Below are 21,086 nucleotides of genomic sequence, written 5' to 3' on the forward strand. Positions count from 1 at the left end.
AACACCAAGCTCTCCTACAACAACCCCCCTCCTCAGAAGCACCGTGGCTTTCCACTCACCGGCTCATTCCAGAGACATGCATTGTGGCTGTCATCGCTTGTGGCACCTAAGATGCCAAGAGACACAAAATTACTCCTACGTTTCTGAGAAGTCACCGCTCCCGTGATCACCATCGCTACTCTTCCAGCTCACCTCAAACGGGCACCCAGTTCCAAATGTGGCCACGCAGCACCTGCTAAACCAGAAGCAAACGCTTAAACTAGGTGCCATACAGTGCTCTGCTTTTAGACACTGACAACCGCTTCGCCTTCTCGGACTGCTCATCAGCATGCGGCTTCGCCCCTCCGAGGCTCCCAGCGACACCTGCCAAACACAAAGCAAAAAGCACATGCCGAGAGAGTGCTGTCATATAAAGGGTGTAAGTCTGACACGTGGCTGAGGGAGGCCCTCCCGTTGAGTCACGAGGTTCAGAGAAGGACTCCCTGGCTTTCTAAACTCCTTCTCAGAGAGGAGCCTAGGTGCAGCCAGGTCTAGTCTTAGTCCCAAACTTGGTCAACGGTTTATGTCTAGAGGATTATGTGTGTAGCCACTTGTCAGAGTCAACATTTGCCTGTCAGAGCCCCACTAAGGACTTTCACTGAAACAGTTTTGCAAAGTTGAAAAGAAAATAGGTAATATATTGAGGTGACAGATATAAAAAGTTCAGAACTGCCACTGATAAATGCACTTACTGCAACAATTTTGAGCTCAAGTTAATAGTTCAGTGCTGTTGTTAATGATAGTTTTTCCCCAGGGTAACATCTGACATAACTGGAGCACAAGTCTTACCAAAAAGGCATCCCTGCTTGGGGAGGAGAGAGAGAGAGAGATCCAGGCCCATCAACTTGTCCGGATAGTTGGAGTTCTCATCCTCAAAAAAGAGGATTCTAAATGCCAGATTTATACTTTTGGCAAGGCGGGACTAAGCCAGGTATTGTGTGCCGATTGGCCCTTAACAAAGCTTGTTGTGCAGTTGATCGGGGCTGGGGCAGGGGAAGTGGCAGAGAACAAAGGTGTTCAGTGTAGAGGAGCGGTGGTCTGTTTAATTTTAAGAAAGTAACATCGAGCTGTGAAGGCTCCCCGTCACCGCAGGCGTCACTTAGTTGATTGAGGAGCAGACCCATCAGGCACTGCATCTGTTAAGATGAACAGATTGCTCATCTCCTGCCCCTGTTCAGGTCCAGTGCTTATCAGTACAAGATGAGCAAGTTGCTCAATCCCTGCTCTTGCCCAAGCTGGACTCCCCCAGGGCCCCTTCTGCTGGCTCATAACGCCCCTGTATTTGGCACCAACAAGCCTGGACAAGTCCGGCATCCCACAAGTGCCCAAAACCACAGCCTGCCCACAGCGATTCCCTTCTTCCATTCCTTTACCTCCGCTGCTCATCCTTGCCACCTCTGCCATTTACACATTGCCAGGCTGATGCTTGCGCCCCAGCTGGAAAACACAAAAGGATACCTTTAACTGAGCCAGCAATGCGACACCTGAAAAGTAACTGCTACTTCAGCCCACTAGTCACTGCTCACCTGGCCTGAGTCAACTCCAGCACTGATGTGCTGCTTCGCTCATTGCTTCACACTTTCAGAATAAAGAAAGCCACATACACAAATCTGAATGTAGTCATATATAGCCACCAGCCACATCTTCCCTCCAACACCACCGGCCAACCCACATTCTTACGGCGCTCCGCTCGCCTCCTCTGCCGCTCTTTGGTGCGTATCTTGTCTGTCTACATCTGACCAAAAAAAAAAGAACCCCAAGTTACTAAACAAGTCACCTGGATGCTGAGTGATAGCTGAACAATTCCAGAGCTCTTATTCCCAGTTAGGAATACCATCCAGAGCCCAATTACAGACCGCCATCAAAAAACACCCCCAAAACCTTAAGCCCCACACAGACAGGCCTTTGACACCTGTGAGAGTCAATCTGCTTTCACCACCCCCAAACACCCCCTCCCAGGTGGCTCCCATCATTTCCACAGAACACTATGGAAATGACGCTCTATGCAGCCTGCCAAAGGCTTCTTGATCTGAGGTGACTACACAACCTTTGCCCAAGCGGTCTGGGCGTATCAACCTACTAGCCACACACTCTTATTGCTATTCCACCTAACCCTGACTCGACACCCCCAGGCAGAGGAGCTCCACGCCCAACACACACAGAGACCAACACTACACAGAACGCAAACAACGCGACTCGAAGATGAGAGAAAACTCTCAGCAAGAAGGACTCCCAGACCAGAGAGGCTGCTGAGCAAGACCACCTATAGGGTGCTATGCCCTGACAAGGACGTTCTATGGCAACCGCAGAAAAGAATGGACTGTGATGGCCCATTATAAGAAGTTACTGTCAAAACCGAGATGGCAGATGTGTGAAGAAGCCGATCCTCAAGACCTACGAATGTAAGGATGCAGGGAAGAAGCCCCAGTCCCTGAAAAGGGATGGCTGGAGAGCAGAGCCCGATGAAGCTGCAAAAAGGACCCACTGGAAACTTCAAGACACAAGACTGATCCGCTATGTGAGCTTGCTATGCAAGAAAAGCAGCACCTGATTGGGCCTATGCCCATGAGTACAGGCATTTGAGACTCTAGGGATGGCTCTCGAGAAGCATGCCGTGCCCCTTGAGCACAAAGAGGGCGTTGAGACCCCAGGAAGGGCTAAGACACACAAGACAAGACACACAACTCGGACACAGGCTGGAACTGCCCTGCCTGGCACAGTCTAGCATGGTGCTGATGAGTAACCTGCTCCCTTTGGCCGCCCAAGGCAGGGGGCTGCTCCCAGACAGCGGGCTGACTCCCAGACAGCCCTCTCCCCTATGCTACCCATAAAACCCCTCCCCTGCAACCCCTGAACTTGCCCCCTCCTCAGACCACTCCCTCCCTGGCCACAGCCCCTCAACTTAGCTTTCAGAGGGTCAGGGATCTAGAACCATCCAGAATAAACAATCTGTACATCACACATCAGCTAACTGGGATGTTCCTGCAGTCACCTGGTTCCTGTTTGTCATCTACAATAAAAAACTCAAAACAAACAGTGACATCAGTCACCATTGCACAAGTCAATGCTAAGCTCTCCTACAACACCCCCCCCCTCCTCAGAAGGACCGTGGCTTTCCACTCACCTGCTCAGTCCAGAGACACACTGCAGCTGTCATCACTTGTGGCACCTAAGATGCCAAGAGACACAAAATTACTCCTACGTTTGAGAGGTCACCGCTCCCATGATTGCCCTTGCTATTCTTCCAGCTCACCTCAAATGGGCACCCAGTTCCAAACGTGGCCACGCAGCACCTGCTAAACCAGAAGCAAACGCTTAAACTAGGTGCCATGTAGTGCTGTGCTTTTAGACACTGACAACCACCTCACCTTCTCGGACTGCTCATCGGCACGTGGCTTAGCTCCTCCAAGGCTCCCTGTGGCACCTGCCAAACACAAACAGAAGGCACATGCTGAGACAGTGCCCAAAACCTGTAGTCTGCCGACACCAACTCCTACCTCCCCCTCCTTTACCTCAGCCACCCGTCCTCGCCACCTCTGCTGTTTCCACATTGCCATGCTGACACCCCAGCTGGAAAACACAAAAGGATACCTTTAACTGAGCCAGCAATGCGACACCTGAAAAGTAACTGCTACTTCAGCCCACTAGTCACTGCTCACCTGGCCTGAGTCAACTCCAGCACTGATGTGCTGCTTCGCTCATTGCTTCACACTTTCAGAATAAAGCAAGCCACATACACAAGTCTGAATGTAGTCATATATAGCCACCAGCCACATCTTCCCTCCAACACCACCGGCCAACCCACATTCTTACGGCGCTCCGCTCGCCTCCTCTGCCGCTCTTTGGTGCGTATCTTGTCTGTCTACATCTGACCAAAAAAAAAAAAGAACCCCAAGTTACTAAACAAGTCACCTGGATGCTGAGTGATAGCTGAACAATTCCAGAGCTCTTATTCCCAGTTAGGAATACCATCCAGAGCCCAATTACAGACCGCCATCAAAAAACACCCCCAAAACCTTAAGCCCCACACAGACAGGCCTTTGACACCTGTGAGAGTCAATCTGCTTTCACCACCCCCAAACACCCCCTCCCAGGGCGGCTCCCGTAGTCATCTCCACAGAACACTATGGAAATGACGCTCCATGCGGCCTGCCAAAGGCTTCTTGATCTGAGGTGACTACACAACCTTTGCCCAAGCGGTCTGGGCGTATCAACCTACTAGCCACACACTCTTATTGCTATTCCACCTAACCCTGACTCGACACCCCCAGGCAGAGGAGCTCCACGCCCAACACACACACATAGACCAACACTACACAGAACGCAAACAACGCGACTCGAAGATGAGAGAAAACTCTCAGCAAGAAGGACTCCCAGACCAGAGAGGCTGCTGAGCAAGACCACCTATAGGGTGCTATGCCCTGACAAGGACGTTCTATGGCAACCGCAGAAAAGAATGGACTGTGATGGCCCATTATAAGAAGTTACTGTCAAAACCGAGATGGCAGATGTGTGAAGAAGCCGATCATCAAGACCTACGAATGTAAGGATGCAGGGAAGAAGCCCCAGTCCCTGAAAAGGGATGGCTGGAGAGCAGAGCCCAATGAGGCTGCAAAAAGGACCCACTGGAAACTTCGAGACACAAGACTGATCCGCTATGTGAGCTTGCTATGCAAGAAAAGCAGCACCTGATTGGGCCTATGCCCATGAGTACAGGCATTTGAGACTCTAGGGATGGCTCTCGAGAAGCATGCCGTGCCCCTTGAGCACAAAGAGGGCGTTGAGACCCCAGGAAGGGCTAAGACACACAAGACAAGACACACAACTCAGACACAGGCTGGAACTGCCCTGCCTGGCACAGTCTAGCATGGTGCTGATGAGTAACCTGCTCCCTTTGGCCGCCCAAGGCAGGGGGCTGCTCCCAGACAGCGGGCTGACTCCCAGACAGCCCTCTCCCCTATGCTACCCATAAAACCCCTCCCCTGCAACCCCCAAACTTGCCCCCTCCTCAGACCACTCCCTCCCTGGCCAGAGCCCCTCAACTTAGCTTTCAGAGGGTCGGGGATCTAGAACCATCCAGAATAAACAATCTGTACATCACACATCAGCTAACTGGGATGTTCCTGCAGTCACCTGGTTCCTCTTCATCACCTACAAGAAAAAACTCAAAACAAACAGTGACATCAGTCACCATTGCACCAGTCAATGCCAAGCTCTCCTACAACACCCCCCCCTCCTCAGAAGGACCATGGCTTTCCACTCACCTGCTCGGTCCAGAGACACACTGCAGCTGTCATCACTTGTGGCACCTAAGATGCCAAGAGACACAAAATTACTCCTACCTTTGAGAGGTCACCGCTCCCATGATTGCCCTTGCTATTCTTCCAGCTCACCTCAAATGGGCACCCAGTTCCAAACGTGGCCACGCAGCACCTGCTAAACCAGAAGCAAACGCTTAAACTAGGTGCCATGTAGTGCTGTGCTTTTAGACACTGACAACCACCACACCTTCTTGGACTGCTCATCGGCACGTGGCTTTGCTCCTCCAAGGCTCCCTGTGGCACCTGCCAAACACAAACAGAAGGCACATGCTGAGAAAGTGCGCAAAACCTGTAGTCTGCCGACACCAACTCCTACCTCCCCCTCCTTTACCTCAGCCACCCGTCCTCGCCACCTCTGCCGTTTCCACATTGCCATGCTGACACCCCAGCTGGAAAACACAAAAGGATACCTTTAACTGAGCCAGCAATGCGACACCTGAAAAGTAACTGCTACTTCAGCCCACTAGTCACTGCTCACCTGGCCTGAGTCAACTCCAGCACTGATGTGCTGCTTCGCTCAGTTGCTTCACACTTTCAGAATAAAGAAAGCCACATACACAAATCTGAATGTAGTCATATATAGCCACCAGCCACATCTTCCCTCCAACACCACCGGCCAACCCACATTCTTACGGCGCTCCGCTCGCCTCCTCTGCCGCTCTTTGGTGCGTATCTTGTCTGTCTACATCTGACCAAAAAAAAAAAAAAGAACCCCAAGTTACTAAACAAGTCACCTGGATGCTGAGTGATAGCTGAACAATTCCAGAGCTCTTATTCCCAGTTAGGAATACCATCCAGAGCCCAATTACAGACCGCCATCAAAAAACACCCCCAAAACCTTAAGCCCCACACAGACAGGCCTTTGACACCTGTGAGAGTCAATCTGCTTTCACCACCCCCAAACACCCCCTCCCAGGCGGCTCCCGTAGTCATCTCCACAGAACACTATGGAAATGACGCTCCATGCGGCCTGCCAAAGGCTTCTTGATCTGAGGTGACTACACAACCTTTGCCCAAGCGGTCTGGGCGTATCAACCTACTAGCCACACACTCTTATTGCTATTCCACCTAACCCTGACTCGACACCCCCAGGCAGAGGAGCTCCACGCCCAACACACACAGAGACCAACACTACACAGAACGCAAACAACGCGACTCGAAGATGAGAGAAAACTCTCAGCAAGAAGGACTCCCAGACCAGAGAGGCTGCTGAGCAAGACCACCTATAGGGTGCTATGGCCTGACAAGGACGTTCTATGGCAACCGCAGAAAAGAATGGACTGTGATGGCCCATTATAAGAAGTTACTGTCAAAACCGAGATGGCAGATGTGTGAAGAAGCCGATCCTCAAGACCTACGAATGTAAGGATGCAGGGAAGAAGCCCCAGTCCCTGAAAAGGGATGGCTGGAGAGCAGAGCCCGATGAAGCTGCAAAAAGGACCCACTGGAAACTTCAAGACACAAGACTGATCCGCTATGTGAGCTTGCTATGCAAGAAAAGCAGCACCTGATTGGGCCTATGCCCATGAGTACAGGCATTTGAGACTCTAGGGATGGCTCTCGAGAAGCATGCCGTGCCCCTTGAGCACAAAGAGGGTGTTGAGACCCAAGGAAGGGCTAAGACACACAAGACAAGACACACAACTCGGACACAGGCTGGAACTGCCCTGCCTGGCACAGTCTAGCATGGTGCTGATGAGTAACCCGCTCCCTTTGGCCGCCCAAGGCAGGGGGCTGCTCCCAGACAGCGGGCTGCTCCCAGACAGCCCTCTCCCCTATGCTACCCATAAAACCCCTCCCCTGCAACCCCCGAACTTGCCCCCTCCTCAGACCACTCCCTCCCTGGCCACAGCCCCTCAACTTAGCTTTCAGAGGGTCGGGGATCTAGAACCATCCAGAATAAACAATCTGTACATCACACATCGGCTAACTGGGATGTTCCTGCAGTCACCTGGTTCCTGTTTGTCATCTACAAGAAAAAAAACTCAAAACAAACAGTGACATCAGTCACCATTGCACCAGTCAATGCCAAGCTCTCCTGCAACACCCCCCCCCTCCTCAGAAGGACCATGGCTTTCCACTCACCTGCTCGTGCAGCTGTCATCACTTGTGGCACCTAAGATGCCAAGAGACACAAAATTACTCCTACCTTTGAGAGGTCACCGCTCCCATGATTGCCCTTGCTATTCTTCCAGCTCACCTCAAATGGGCACCCAGTTCCAAACGTGGCCACGCAGCACCTGCTAAACCAGAAGCAAACGCTTAAACTAGGTGCCATGTAGTGCTGTGCTTTTAGACACTGACAACCACCACACCTTCTTGGACTGCTCATCGGCACGTGGCTTTGCTCCTCCAAGGCTCCCTGTGGCACCTGCCAAACACAAACAGAAGGCACATGCTGAGAAAGTGCGCAAAACTGTAGTCTGCCGACACCAACTCCTACCTCCCCCTCCTTTACCTCAGCCACCCGTCCTCGCCACCTCTGCCGTTTCCACATTGCCATGCTGACACCCCAGCTGGAAAACACAAAAGGATACCTTTAACTGAGCCAGCAATGCGACACCTGAAAAGTAACTGCTACTTCAGCCCACTAGTCACTGCTCACCTGGCCTGAGTCAACTCCAGCACTGATGTGCTGCTTCGCTCATTGCTTCACACTTTCAGAATAAAGCAAGCCACATACACAAATCTGAATGTAGTCATATATAGCCACCAGCCACATCTTCCCTCCAACACCACCGGCCAACCCACATTCTTACGGCGCTCCGCTCGCCTCCTCTGCCGCTCTTTGGTGCGTATCTTGTCTGTCTACATCTGACCAAAAAAAAAAAAAAAGAACCCCAAGTTACTAAACAAGTCACCTGGATGCTGAGTGATAGCTGAGCAATTCCAGAGCTCTTATTCCCAGTTAGGAATACCATCCAGAGCCCAATTACAGACCGCCATCAAAAAACACCCCCAAAACCTTAAGCCCCACACAGACAGGCCTTTGACACCTGTGAGAGTCAATCTGCTTTCACCACCCCCAAACACCCCCTCCCAGGGCGGCTCCCGTAGTCATCTACCACAGAACACTATGGAAATGACGCTCCATGCGGCCTGCCAAAGGCTTCTTGATCTGAGGTGACTACACAACCTTTGCCCAAGCGGTCTGGGCGTATCAACCTACTAGCCACACACTCTTATTGCTATTCCACCTAACCCTGACTCGACACCCCCAGGCAGAGGAGCTCCACGCCCAACACACACAGAGACCAACACTACACAGAACGCAAACAACGCGACTCGAAGATGAGAGAAAAACTCTCAGCAAGAAGGACTCCCAGACCAGAGAGGCTGCTGAGCAAGACCACCTATAGGGTGCTATGGCCTGACAAGGACGTTCTATGGCAACCACAGAAAAGAATGGACTGTGATGGCCCATTATAAGAAGTTACTGTCAAAACCGAGATGGCAGATGTGCGAAGAAGCCGATCCTCAAGACCTACGAATGTAAGGATGCAGGGAAGAAGCCCCAGTCCCTGAAAAGGGATGGCTGGAGAGCAGAGCCCGATGAAGCTGCAAAAAGGACCCACTGGAAACTTCAAGACACAAGACTGATCCGCTATGTGAGCTTGCTATGCAAGAAAAGCAGCACCTGATTGGGCCTATGCCCATGAGTACAGGCATTTGAGACTCTAGGGATGGCTCTCGAGAAGCATGCCGTGCCCCTTGAGCACAAAGAGGGCGTTGAGACCCCAGGAAGGGCTAAGACACACAAGACAAGACACACAACTCAGACACAGGCTGGAACTGCCCTGCCTGGCACAGTCTAGCATGGTGCTGATGAGTAACCTGCTCCCTTTGGCCGCCCAAGGCAGGGGGCTGCTCCCAGACAGCGGGCTGACTCCCAGACAGCCCTCTCCCCTATGCTACCCATAAAACCCCTCCCCTGCAACCCCTGAACTTGCCCCCTCCTCAGACCACTCCCTCCCTGGCCACAGCCCCTCAACTTAGCTTTCAGAGGGTCAGGGATCTAGAACCATACAGAATAAACAATCTGTACATCACACATCGGCTAACTGGGATGTTCCTGCAGTCACCTGGTTCCTGTTTGTCATCTACAATAAAAAACTCAAAACAAACAGTGACATCAGTCACCACTGCACCAGTCAATGCCAAGCTCTCCTACAACACCCCCCCCTCCTCAGAAGGACCATGGCTTTCCACTCACCTGCTCAGGTCCAGAGACACACTGCAGCTGTCATCACTTGTGGCACCTAAGATGCCAAGAGACACAAAATTACTCCTACCTTTGAGAGGTCACCGCTCCCATGATTGCCCTTGCTATTCTTCCAGCTCACCTCAAATGGGCACCCAGTTCCAAACGTGGCCACGCAGCACCTGCTAAACCAGAAGCAAACGCTTAAACTAGGTGCCATGTAGTGCTGTGCTTTTAGACACTGACAACCACCACACCTTCTTGGACTGCTCATCGGCACGTGGCTTTGCTCCTCCAAGGCTCCCTGTGGCACCTGCCAAACACAAACAGAAGGCACATGCTGAGAAAGTGCGCAAAACTGTAGTCTGCCGACACCAACTCCTACCTCCCCCTCCTTTACCTCAGCCACCCGTCCTCGCCACCTCTGCCGTTTCCACATTGCCATGCTGACACCCCAGCTGGAAAACACAAAAGGATACCTTTAACTGAGCCAGCAATGCGACACCTGAAAAGTAACTGCTACTTCAGCCCACTAGTCACTGCTCACCTGGCCTGAGTCAACTCCAGCACTGATGTGCTGCTTCGCTCAGTTGCTTCACACTTTCAGAATAAAGCAAGCCACATACACAAATCTGAATGTAGTCATATATAGCCACCAGCCACATCTTCCCTCCAACACCACCGGCCAACCCACATTCTTACGGCGCTCCGCTCGCCTCCTCTGCCGCTCTTTGGTGCGTATCTTGTCTGTCTACATCTGACCAAAAAAAAAAAAAGAACCCCAAGTTACTAAACAAGTCACCTGGATGCTGAGTGATAGCTGAACAATTCCAGAGCTCTTATTCCCAGTTAGGAATACCATCCAGAGCCCAATTACAGACCGCCATCAAAAAACACCCCCAAAACCTTAAGCCCCACACAGACAGGCCTTTGACACCTGTGAGAGTCAATCTGCTTTCACCACCCCCAAACACCCCCTCCCAGGCGGCTCCCGTAGTCATCTCCACAGAACACTATGGAAATGACGCTCCATGCGGCCTGCCAAAGGCTTCTTGATCTGAGGTGACTACACAACCTTTGCCCAAGCGGTCTGGGCGTATCAACCTACTAGCCACACACTCTTATTGCTATTCCACCTAACCCTGACTCGACACCCCCAGGCAGAGGAGCTCCACGCCCAACACACACAGAGACCAACACTACACAGAACGCAAACAACGCGACTCGAAGATGAGAGAAAAAACTCTCAGCAAGAAGGACTCCCAGACCAGAGAGGCTGCTGAGCAAGACCACCTATAGGGTGCTATGGCCTGACAAGGACGTTCTATGGCAACCGCAGAAAAGAATGGACTGTGATGGCCCATTATAAGAAGTTACTGTCAAAACCGAGATGGCAGATGTGTGAAGAAGCCGATCCTCAAGACCTACGAATGTAAGGATGCAGGGAAGAAGCCCCAGTCCCTGAAAAGGGATGGCTGGAGAGCAGAGCCCGATGAAGCTGCAAAAAGGACCCACTGGAAACTTCAAGACACAAGACTGATCCGCTATGTGAGCTTGCTATGCAAGAAAAGCAGCACCTGATTGGGCCTATGCCCATGAGTACAGGCATTTGAGACTCTAGGGATGGCTCTCGAGAAGCATGCCGTGCCCCTTGAGCACAAAGAGGGCGTTGAGACCCAAGGAAGGGCTAAGACACACAAGACAAGACACACAACTCGGACACAGGCTGGAACTGCCCTGCCTGGCACAGTCTAGCATGGTGCTGATGAGTAACCTGCTCCCTTTGGCCGCCCAAGGCAGGGGGCTGCTCCCAGACAGCCCTCTCCCCTATGCTACCCATAAAACCCCTCCCCTGCAACCCCTGAACTTGCCCCCTCCTCAGACCACTCCCTCCCTGGCCACAGCCCCTCAACTTAGCTTTCAGAGGGTCAGGGATCTAGAACCATCCAGAATAAACAATCTGTACATCACACATCGGCTAACTGGGACGATCCTGCAGTCACCTGGTTCCTGTTTGTCATCTACAATAAAAAACTCAAAACAAACAGTGACATCAGTCACCACTGCACCAGTCAATGCCAAGCTCTCCTACAACACCCCCCCCTCCTCAGAAGGACCATGGCTTTCCACTCACCTGCTCGGTCCAGAGACACACTGCAGCTGTCATCACTTGTGGCACCTAAGATGCCAAGAGACACAAAATTACTCCTACCTTTGAGAGGTCACCGCTCCCATGATTGCCCTTGCTATTCTTCCAGCTCACCTCAAATGGGCACCCAGTTCCAAACGTGGCCACGCAGCACCTGCTAAACCAGAAGCAAACGCTTAAACTAGGTGCCATGTAGTGCTGTGCTTTTAGACACTGACAACCACCACACCTTCTTGGACTGCTCATCGGCACGTGGCTTTGCTCCTCCAAGGCTCCCTGTGGCACCTGCCAAACACAAACAGAAGGCACATGCTGAGAAAGTGCGCAAAACCGTAGTCTGCCGACACCAACTCCTACCTCCCCCTCCTTTACCTCAGCCACCCGTCCTCGCCACCTCTGCTGTTTCCACATTGCCATGCTGACACCCCAGCTGGAAAACACAAAAGGATACCTTTAACTGAGCCAGCAATGCGACACCTGAAAAGTAACTGCTACTTCAGCCCACTAGTCACTGCTCACCTGGCCTGAGTCAACTCCAGCACTGATGTGCTGCTTCGCTCGTTGCTTCACACTTTCAGAATAAAGAAAGCCACATACACAAATCTGAATGTAGTCATATATAGCCACCAGCCACATCTTCCCTCCAACACCACCGGCCAACCCACATTCTTACGGCGCTCCGCTCGCCTCCTCTGCCGCTCTTTGGTGCGTATCTTGTCTGTCTACATCTGACCAAAAAAAAAAAAAGAACCCCAAGTTACTAAACAAGTCACCTGGATGCTGAGTGATAGCTGAGCAATTCCAGAGCTCTTATTCCCAGTTAGGAATACCATCCAGAGCCCAATTACAGACCGCCATCAAAAAACACCCCCAAAACCTTAAGCCCCACACAGACAGGCCTTTGACACCTGTGAGAGTCAATCTGCTTTCACCACCCCCAAACACCCCCTCCCGGGCGGCTCCCGTAGTCATCTCCACAGAACACTATGGAAATGACGCTCCATGCGGCCTGCCAAAGGCTTCTTGATCTGAGGTGACTACACAACCTTTGCCCAAGCGGTCTGGGCGTATCAACCTACTAGCCACACACTCTTATTGCTATTCCACCTAACCCTGACTCGACACCCCCAGGCAGAGGAGCTCCACGCCCAACACACACAGAGACCAACACTACACAGAACGCAAACAACGCGACTCGAAGATGAGAGAAAACTCTCAGCAAGAAGGACTCCCAGACCAGAGAGGCTGCTGAGCAAGACCACCTATAGGGTGCTATGGCCTGACAAGGACGTTCTATGGCAACCGCAGAAAAGAATGGACTGTGATGGCCCATTATAAGAAGTTACTGTCAAAACCGAGATGGCAGATGTGTGAAGAAGCCGATCCTCAAGACCTACGAATGTAAGGATGCAGGGAAGAAGCCCCAGTCCCTGAAAAGGGATGGCTGGAGAGCAGAGCCCGATGAAGCTGCAAAAAGGACCCACTGGAAACTTCAAGACACAAGACTGATCCGCTATGTGAGCTTGCTATGCAAGAAAAGCAGCACCTGATTGGGCCTATGCCCATGAGTACAGGCATTTGAGACGCTAGGGATGGCTCTCGAGAAGCATGCCGTGCCCCTTGAGCGCAAAGAGGGTGTTGAGACCCAAGGAAGGGCTAAGACACACAAGACAAGACACACAACTCGGACACAGGCTGGAACTGCCCTGCCTGGCACAGTCTAGCATGGTGCTGATGAGTAACCTGCTCCCTTTGGCCGCCCAAGGCAGGGGGCTGCTCCCAGACAGCGGGCTGACTCCCAGACAGCCCTCTCCCCTATGCTACCCATAAAACCCCTCCCCTGCAACCCCTGAACTTGCCCCCTCCTCAGACCACTCCCTCCCTGGCCAGAGCCCCTCAACTTAGCTTTCAGAGGGTCGGGGATCTAGAACCATCCAGAATAAACAATCTGTACATCACACATCGGCTAACTGGGACGATCCTGCAGTCACCTGGTTCCTGTTTGTCATCTACAATAAAAAACTCAAAACAAACAGTGACATCAGTCACCACTGCACCAGTCAATGCCAAGCTCTCCTACAACACCCCCCCCTCCTCAGAAGGACCATGGCTTTCCACTCACCTGCTCGGTCCAGAGACACACTGCAGCTGTCATCACTTGTGGCACCTAAGATGCCAAGAGACACAAAATTACTCCTACCTTTGAGAGGTCACCGCTCCCATGATTGCCCTTGCTATTCTTCCAGCTCACCTCAAATGGGCACCCAGTTCCAAACGTGGCCACGCAGCACCTGCTAAACCAGAAGCAAACGCGTAAACTAGGTGCCATGTAGTGCTGCGCTTTTAGACACTGACAACCACCTCACCTTCTCGGACTGCTCATCGGCACGTGGCTTTGCTCCTCCAAGGCTCCCTGTGGCACCTGCCAAACACAAACAGAAGGCACATGCTGAGAAAGTGCGCAAAACCGTAGTCTGCCGACACCAACTCCTACCTCCCCCTCCTTTACCTCAGCCACCCGTCCTCGCCACCTCTGCTGTTTCCACATTGCCATGCTGACACCCCAGCTGGAAAACACAAAAGGATACCTTTAACTGAGCCAGCAATGCGACACCTGAAAAGTAACTGCTACTTCAGCCCACTAGTCACTGCTCACCTGGCCTGAGTCAACTCCAGCACTGATGTGCTGCTTCGCTCGTTGCTTCACACTTTCAGAATAAAGAAAGCCACATACACAAATCTGAATGTAGTCATATATAGCCACCAGCCACATCTTCCCTCCAACACCACCGGCCAACCCACATTCTTACGGCGCTCCGCTCGCCTCCTCTGCCGCTCTTTGGTGCGTATCTTGTCTGTCTACATCTGACCAAAAAAAAAAAAAAGAACCCCAAGTTACTAAACAAGTCACCTGGATGCTGAGTGATAGCTGAGCAATTCCAGAGCTCTTATTCCCAGTTAGGAATACCATCCAGAGCCCAATTACAGACCGCCATCAAAAAACACCCCCAAAACCTTAAGCCCCACACAGACAGGCCTTTGACACCTGTGAGAGTCAATCTGCTTTCACCACCCCCAAACACCCCCTCCCGGGCGGCTCCCGTAGTCATCTCCACAGAACACTATGGAAATGACGCTCCATGCGGCCTGCCAAAGGCTTCTTGATCTGAGGTGACTACACAACCTTTGCCCAAGCGGTCTGGGCGTATCAACCTACTAGCCACACACTCTTATTGCTATTCCACCTAACCCTGACTCGACACCCCCAGGCAGAGGAGCTCCACGCCCAACACACACAGAGACCAACACTACACAGAACGCAAACAACGCGACTCGAAGATGAGAGAAAACTCTCAGCAAGAAGGACTCCCAGACCAGAGAGGCTGCTGAGCAAGACCACCTATAGGGTGCTATGGCCTGACAAGGACGTTCTATGGCAACCGCAGAAAAGAATGGACTGTGATGGCCCATTATAAGAAGTTACTGTCAAAACCGAGATGGCAGATGTGTGAAGAAGCCGATCCTCAAGACCTACGAATGTAAGGATGCAGGGAAGAAGCCCCAGTCCCTGAAAAGGGATGGCTGGAGAGCAGAGCCCGATGAAGCTGCAAAAAGGACCCACTGGAAACTTCAAGACACAAGACTGATCCGCTATGTGAGCTTGCTATGCAAGAAAAGCAGCACCTGATTGGGCCTATGCCCATGAGTACAGGCATTTGAGACTCTAGGGATGGCTCTCGAGAAGCATGCCGTGCCCCTTGAGCACAAAGAGGGCGTTGAGACCCCAGGAAGGGCTAAGACACACAAGACAAGACACACAACTCAGACACAGGCTGGAACTGCCCTGCCTGGCACAGTCTAGCATGGTGCTGATGAGTAACCTGCTCCCTTTGGCCGCCCAAGGCAGGGGGCTGCTCCCAGACAGCGGGCTGACTCCCAGACAGCCCTCTGCCCTATGCTACCCATAAAACCCCTCCCCTGCAACCCCTGAACTTGCCCCCTCCTCAGACCACTCCCTCCCTGGCCACAGCCCCTCAACTTAGCTTTCAGAGGGTCAGGGATCTAGAACCATACAGAATAAACAATCTGTACATCACACATCGGCTAACTGGGACGATCCTGCAGTCACCTGGTTCCTGTTTGTCATCTACAATAAAAAACTCAAAACAAACAGTGACATCAGTCACCACTGCACCAGTCAATGCCAAGCTCTCCTACAACACCCCCCCCTCCTCAGAAGGACCATGGCTTTCCACTCACCTGCTCAGTCCAGAGACACACTGCAGCTGTCATCACTTGTGGCACCTAAGATGCCAAGAGACACAAAATTACTCCTACCTTTGAGAGGTCACCGCTCCCATGATTGCCCTTGCTATTCTTCCAGCTCACCTCAAATGGGCACCCAGTTCCAAACGTGGCCACGCAGCACCTGCTAAACCAGAAGCAAACGCTTAAACTAGGTGCCATGTAGTGCTGTGCTTTTAGACACTGACAACCACCACACCTTCTTGGACTGCTCATCGGCACGTGGCTTTGCTCCTCCAAGGCTCCCTGTGGCACCTGCCAAACACAAACAGAAGGCACATGCTGAGAAAGTGCGCAAAACTGTAGTCTGCCGACACCAACTCCTACCTCCCCCTCCTTTACCTCAGCCACCCGTCCTCGCCACCTCTGCCGTTTCCACATTGCCATGCTGACACCCCAGCTGGAAAACACAAAAGGATACCTTTAACTGAGCCAGCAATGCGACACCTGAAAAGTAACTGCTACTTCAGCCCACTAGTCACTGCTCACCTGGCCTGAGTCAACTCCAGCACTGATGTGCTGCTTCGCTCGTTGCTTCACACTTTCAGAATAAAGAAAGCCACATACACAAATCTGAATGTAGTCATATATAGCCACCAGCCACATCTTCCCTCCAACACCACCGGCCAACCCACATTCTTACGGCGCTCCGCTCGCCTCCTCTGCCGCTCTTTGGTGCGTATCTTGTCTGTCTACATCTGACCAAAAAAAAAAAAAAGAACCCCAAGTTACTAAACAAGTCACCTGGATGCTGAGTGATAGCTGAGCAATTCCAGAGCTCTTATTCCCAGTTAGGAATACCATCCAGAGCCCAATTACAGACCGCCATCAAAAAACACCCCCAAAACCTTAAGCCCCACACAGACAGGCCTTTGACACCTGTGAGAGTCAATCTGCTTTCACCACCCCCAAACACCCCCTCCCGGGCGGCTCCCGTAGTCATCACCACAGAACACTATGGAAATGACGCTCCATGCGGCCTGCCAAAGGCTTCTTGATCTGAGGTGACTACACAACCTTTGCCCAAGCGGTCTGGGCGTATCAACCTACTAGCCACACACTCTTATTGCTATTCCACCTAACCCTGACTCGACACCCCCAGGCAGAGGAGCTCCACGCCCAACACACACAGAGACCAACACTACACAGAACGCAAACAACGCGACTCGAAGATGAGAGAAAACTCTCAGCAAGAAGGACTCCCAGACCAGAGAGGCTGCTGAGCAAGACCACCTATAGGGTGCTATGGCCTGACAAGGACGTTCTATGGCAACCGCAGAAAAGAATGGACTGTGATGGCCCATTATAAGAAGTTACTGTCAAAACCGAGATGGCAGATGTGTGAAGAAGCCGATCCTCAAGACCTACGAATGTAAGGATGCAGGGAAGAAGCCCCAGTCCCTGAAAAGGGATGGCTGGAGAGCAGAGCCCGATGAAGCTGCAAAAAGGACCCACTGGAAACTTCAAGACACAAGACTGATCCGCTATGTGAGCTTGCTATGCAAGAAAAGCAGCACCTGATTGGGCCTATGCCCATGAGTACAGGCATTTGAGACTCTAGGGATGGCTCTCGAGAAGCATGCCGTGCCCCTTGAGCACAAAGAGGGTGTTGAGACCCCAGGAAGGGCTAAGACACACAAGAAACAACAAACATACCACAGACACAGGCTAGAACTGCCCTGCCCAGCCTAATATTGTGTTGGCAAGTAACCCACTCCCTTTGGCCACCCAAGGGGCCTGCTCCCAGACAGCTCTTGCTCCTACACTAACTGCAAAACCCCTCCCCTGCAACCCCTGAACTTGCCCCCTCCTCAGCCTGCTCCTTCCCTGGCCACAGCCCCTCAACTTAGCTTTCAGAGGGCCAAGGATCTGAATCGATCCACAATAAACACCACGCACATCATGCATCGGCTAACTGGGATGTTCCTGCAGTCATCTGGACCCTCTTCACCTACAGTAAAAAAATGTCCAAACCAAACCAAACAGTGCTGTCAGTCAGCATTGCAACGGTCAACACCGACCTCTCCCACAACACCTCCCTCCTCAGAAGCACCGTGACTTTCCGCTCACCTGCTCAGTCCAGAGACAGACACAGCAGCTGTCCTCGCTTGTGGCACCTAAGACGCCAAGATACACAAAATTACTCCTATGTTTGTGAGAATTCACCGCTCCCACGATCGCCCTTGCCATTCCTCCGGCTCACCTCAAATGTGCATCCAGTTCCAAAGGGGTGGCCGCACAGCGCCTGCAAAACCAGAGGGAAACGCTCAAACTAGGTGCCATATAGTACTGTTAGACACTGACAAGTGCCTCACCTTCTCAGGCTGCTTGTCGGCACGTGGCTTCGCCCCTCCGAGGCTCCCTGCGGCACCTGCAAAAGACAAAGCAAGAGGCACATGCTGAGATGCTGCTGAAAACCGCCACCCACACCAATTCCTACCTCCCCCCCTCCTTTACCTCAGATGCTTGCTCACCTGGCCTCTGTCATTTTGGGCTGCCATCCTTGTGCCCCACCTAGGAAAAATGAACAATAGATACCTATATCTTAAGCATCAGTGCAACACCGGAAAAATAACAGCTATACTTCAGCCCGCTAGTTGCTGCTCACCTGGCTGCAGGCACCTCCCATATCCATATACTATGGGGCCAATATCCCAGCTTCGCACCTTCAAAATAAAAAAACCTGAATGTAGTCATATAGGCACCAGCCACATCTTCCCTCCAACTCCACTGGCCGACCCACCTTCTTACGGCGGTCTGCTCCCCTCCCATGCTGCTCTTTGGTGCAGCTCTTCTCTCTGCATCTGAAAAAACCCCAAAATAATTAAACAAGTCAGCCAGATGCTGAATAAGAGCCAAACAATTCCAGACTGGCCATACTGACACACTAACTGTACACTTATTGCTATTCCACCTAACCCTGGGCAGAGCAGCTCCACACCCAAGACACACACATACAGGGACCAAGATTACACAGAACTCAACAATGCAACTCACAAGTGAGAGAAAACTCTCAGCGAGAAGAAGGATGCCCGGACCGGAGAGGCTGCCGAGCAAGGCGACCTACAGGGCACAACGCCCAGGCGAGGAAGCTCTGTGGCAACGCCAGAAAAGAATGGACAGAGATGGCCCCGTTATAAGAAGGTATGATCAAAACCGAGATGATGGATGTGGCAAGAAGCCTGTCTTCAAGACCTTAAGAACATAAGGATGCAGGGAAGAAGCCCCGGTCCCTGAGAATGGACGGCTGGAGAGCAGAGCTCCTGATGCAGCCTAGGACTAGGCTGCAAAAACAGGACCTGCCAAAGCTTCCGAGATGCAAGAATGATCCACGCCATAAGCTTGCTAGGTGAACAAAGAAGCGCCTGACTGGCACTACACCGATGAGTGAAGGCATCCAAGAGCCTAGGGATAGCAACCGAGAAGCACGCTTTGCCCCTTGAGGGCAAAAAGGGCGTTGAAACCTGAGGAAGGGCTAAGACACTAAGACACACACAACAAGACACACAACACTACAAACACAGGCTGGAACTGCCCTGCCTAGTCTAGCATCGTGCTGACTAGCAACCCGCTCCCTTTGCCTGCCCAAATGGAACTCCTCCCAGACAGCCCTCTCCCCTGTGCTAAGCATAAAACCCCTCCCCTGCAACCCCCAAACTTGCCCCCTCCCTCCCCAGCCACGGTCCCTCAACTTAGCTTGCAGAGGGCCGGGGAATCTCAAACCATCCACGACAAACAACATGTGCATCACACGTCAGCTAACTGGGACATTCTGGCAGTTGCCTGGTGCCTCTTCGTCATCTACAGTAAAAACAAACAAAAACCACCAAAGCAGTGCCGTCAGTCAGCATCGCACCAGCCAACACCAACCTCGCCCACAACACCCCCCGCCTCAAAATAGCTCTGCCTTTCCACTCACCTGCTCCATCCAGAGACGGACACAGCAGCAGTCCTCACTTGTGGCACCTAAGATGCCAAGAGACACAAAATTACTCCTACATTGGTGAGAAGTCACCGCTCCCACAATTGCCCTCACCGTTCCTCCGGCTCACCTCAAATGGGCATCCAGTTCCAAAGGTGGCAGCACAGCACCCACAAGACCAGAGGGAAACGCTCAAACAAGTTGCTGTATAGTGCTGTGCTATTAGACACTGACAAATGACTCACCTTCTCAGACCGCTCGTCGGCACGTGGCTTCTCCCCTCCGAGGCTCCCTGCAGCACCTGCAAAAAAAACCGAAACAGCATGAGGCACATGCTGAGACACTGCCCAAAACTGTGGCTTACCCGCACTGATTCTTACCTCCCCCTCCTTGACCTTAGCCGCTCACTCACTTGGCCTCCATCATATTGGGCTGCCATCCTTACACCACACCTAGGAAAAATAAAAAAGGGTACCTGAATCTTAACCAGCAATGCAACACCTGAAAAATAACTGCTGTACTTCTGCCTGCTAGTCACTGCTCACCTGGCCCGAGTCACCTCCTGCGTCCATATACTATGGGGCCAGTATCCAGCTTCACACCTTCAAAATAAAAAACCCACAAGTCTTAACGGAGTCATAGAGCCACCAGTCACGTCTTCCCTCTGACGCCACCGGCCGACCAACCTTCTTACAGGGTGCTCCGCTCCCTTCCCCTGCTGCTCTTTGGTGTGCATCTTGTCTCTCTGCATCTGAACAAACCCAAAGTAATTAAACAAGTCACCCAGATGCTGAGTGAGAGCCAAACAATTCCAGAGCTCTTGTTTCCATTTAGGAATACCATCCAGAGCCCAAACTACACACCCCCATTAAAAGACACACCAAACAGACAAGCCTTCGACACTTTGGAGGTTCAATCTGCTTTCAGTACCCCTGAACTGCCCCTCCCAGGTGGCTCCCATCATCTCCACAGCACACTATAGAAATGACACTCCGTGCAGCCTGCCAACAGCTGCTCGACCCGAGGTGACTACACTACCTTTGCCTGAGCAGTCTGGCCGTATCTACACACTAACTGTACCCTTATTGCTATTCCACCCAACCCTGACTCAACAACCCAGGCAAAGCAGCTCCACACCCAAGACACACA

General features: G+C 52.1%; 2 long non-coding RNA genes across 2 annotated transcripts; both read right to left on the reverse strand.

Annotated features, from left to right (window-relative positions):
- Positions 1 to 32: 32 nt before the first annotated feature.
- LOC142604414 (uncharacterized) lies at positions 33 to 20,532 on the reverse strand. The gene is made up of 5 exons (XR_012838272.1): positions 20,483 to 20,532; positions 18,490 to 18,529; positions 18,331 to 18,386; positions 193 to 232; positions 33 to 106 (listed from the first exon to the last, which is right to left on the reverse strand). It is a non-coding gene; the product is annotated as an uncharacterized LOC142604414 (long non-coding RNA).
- Positions 5,101 to 5,496, reverse strand: LOC142604380 (uncharacterized). Its single transcript, XR_012838236.1, has 3 exons — positions 5,433 to 5,496; positions 5,304 to 5,348; positions 5,101 to 5,190 (listed from the first exon to the last, which is right to left on the reverse strand). It is a non-coding gene; the product is annotated as an uncharacterized LOC142604380 (long non-coding RNA).
- Positions 20,533 to 21,086: the final 554 nt, after the last annotated feature.

Source organism: Balearica regulorum, chromosome 18 (genome assembly GCF_011004875.1).
Source record: "Balearica regulorum gibbericeps isolate bBalReg1 chromosome 18, bBalReg1.pri, whole genome shotgun sequence".
In the NCBI taxonomy this organism is placed as follows: domain Eukaryota; kingdom Metazoa; phylum Chordata; class Aves; order Gruiformes; family Gruidae; genus Balearica; species Balearica regulorum.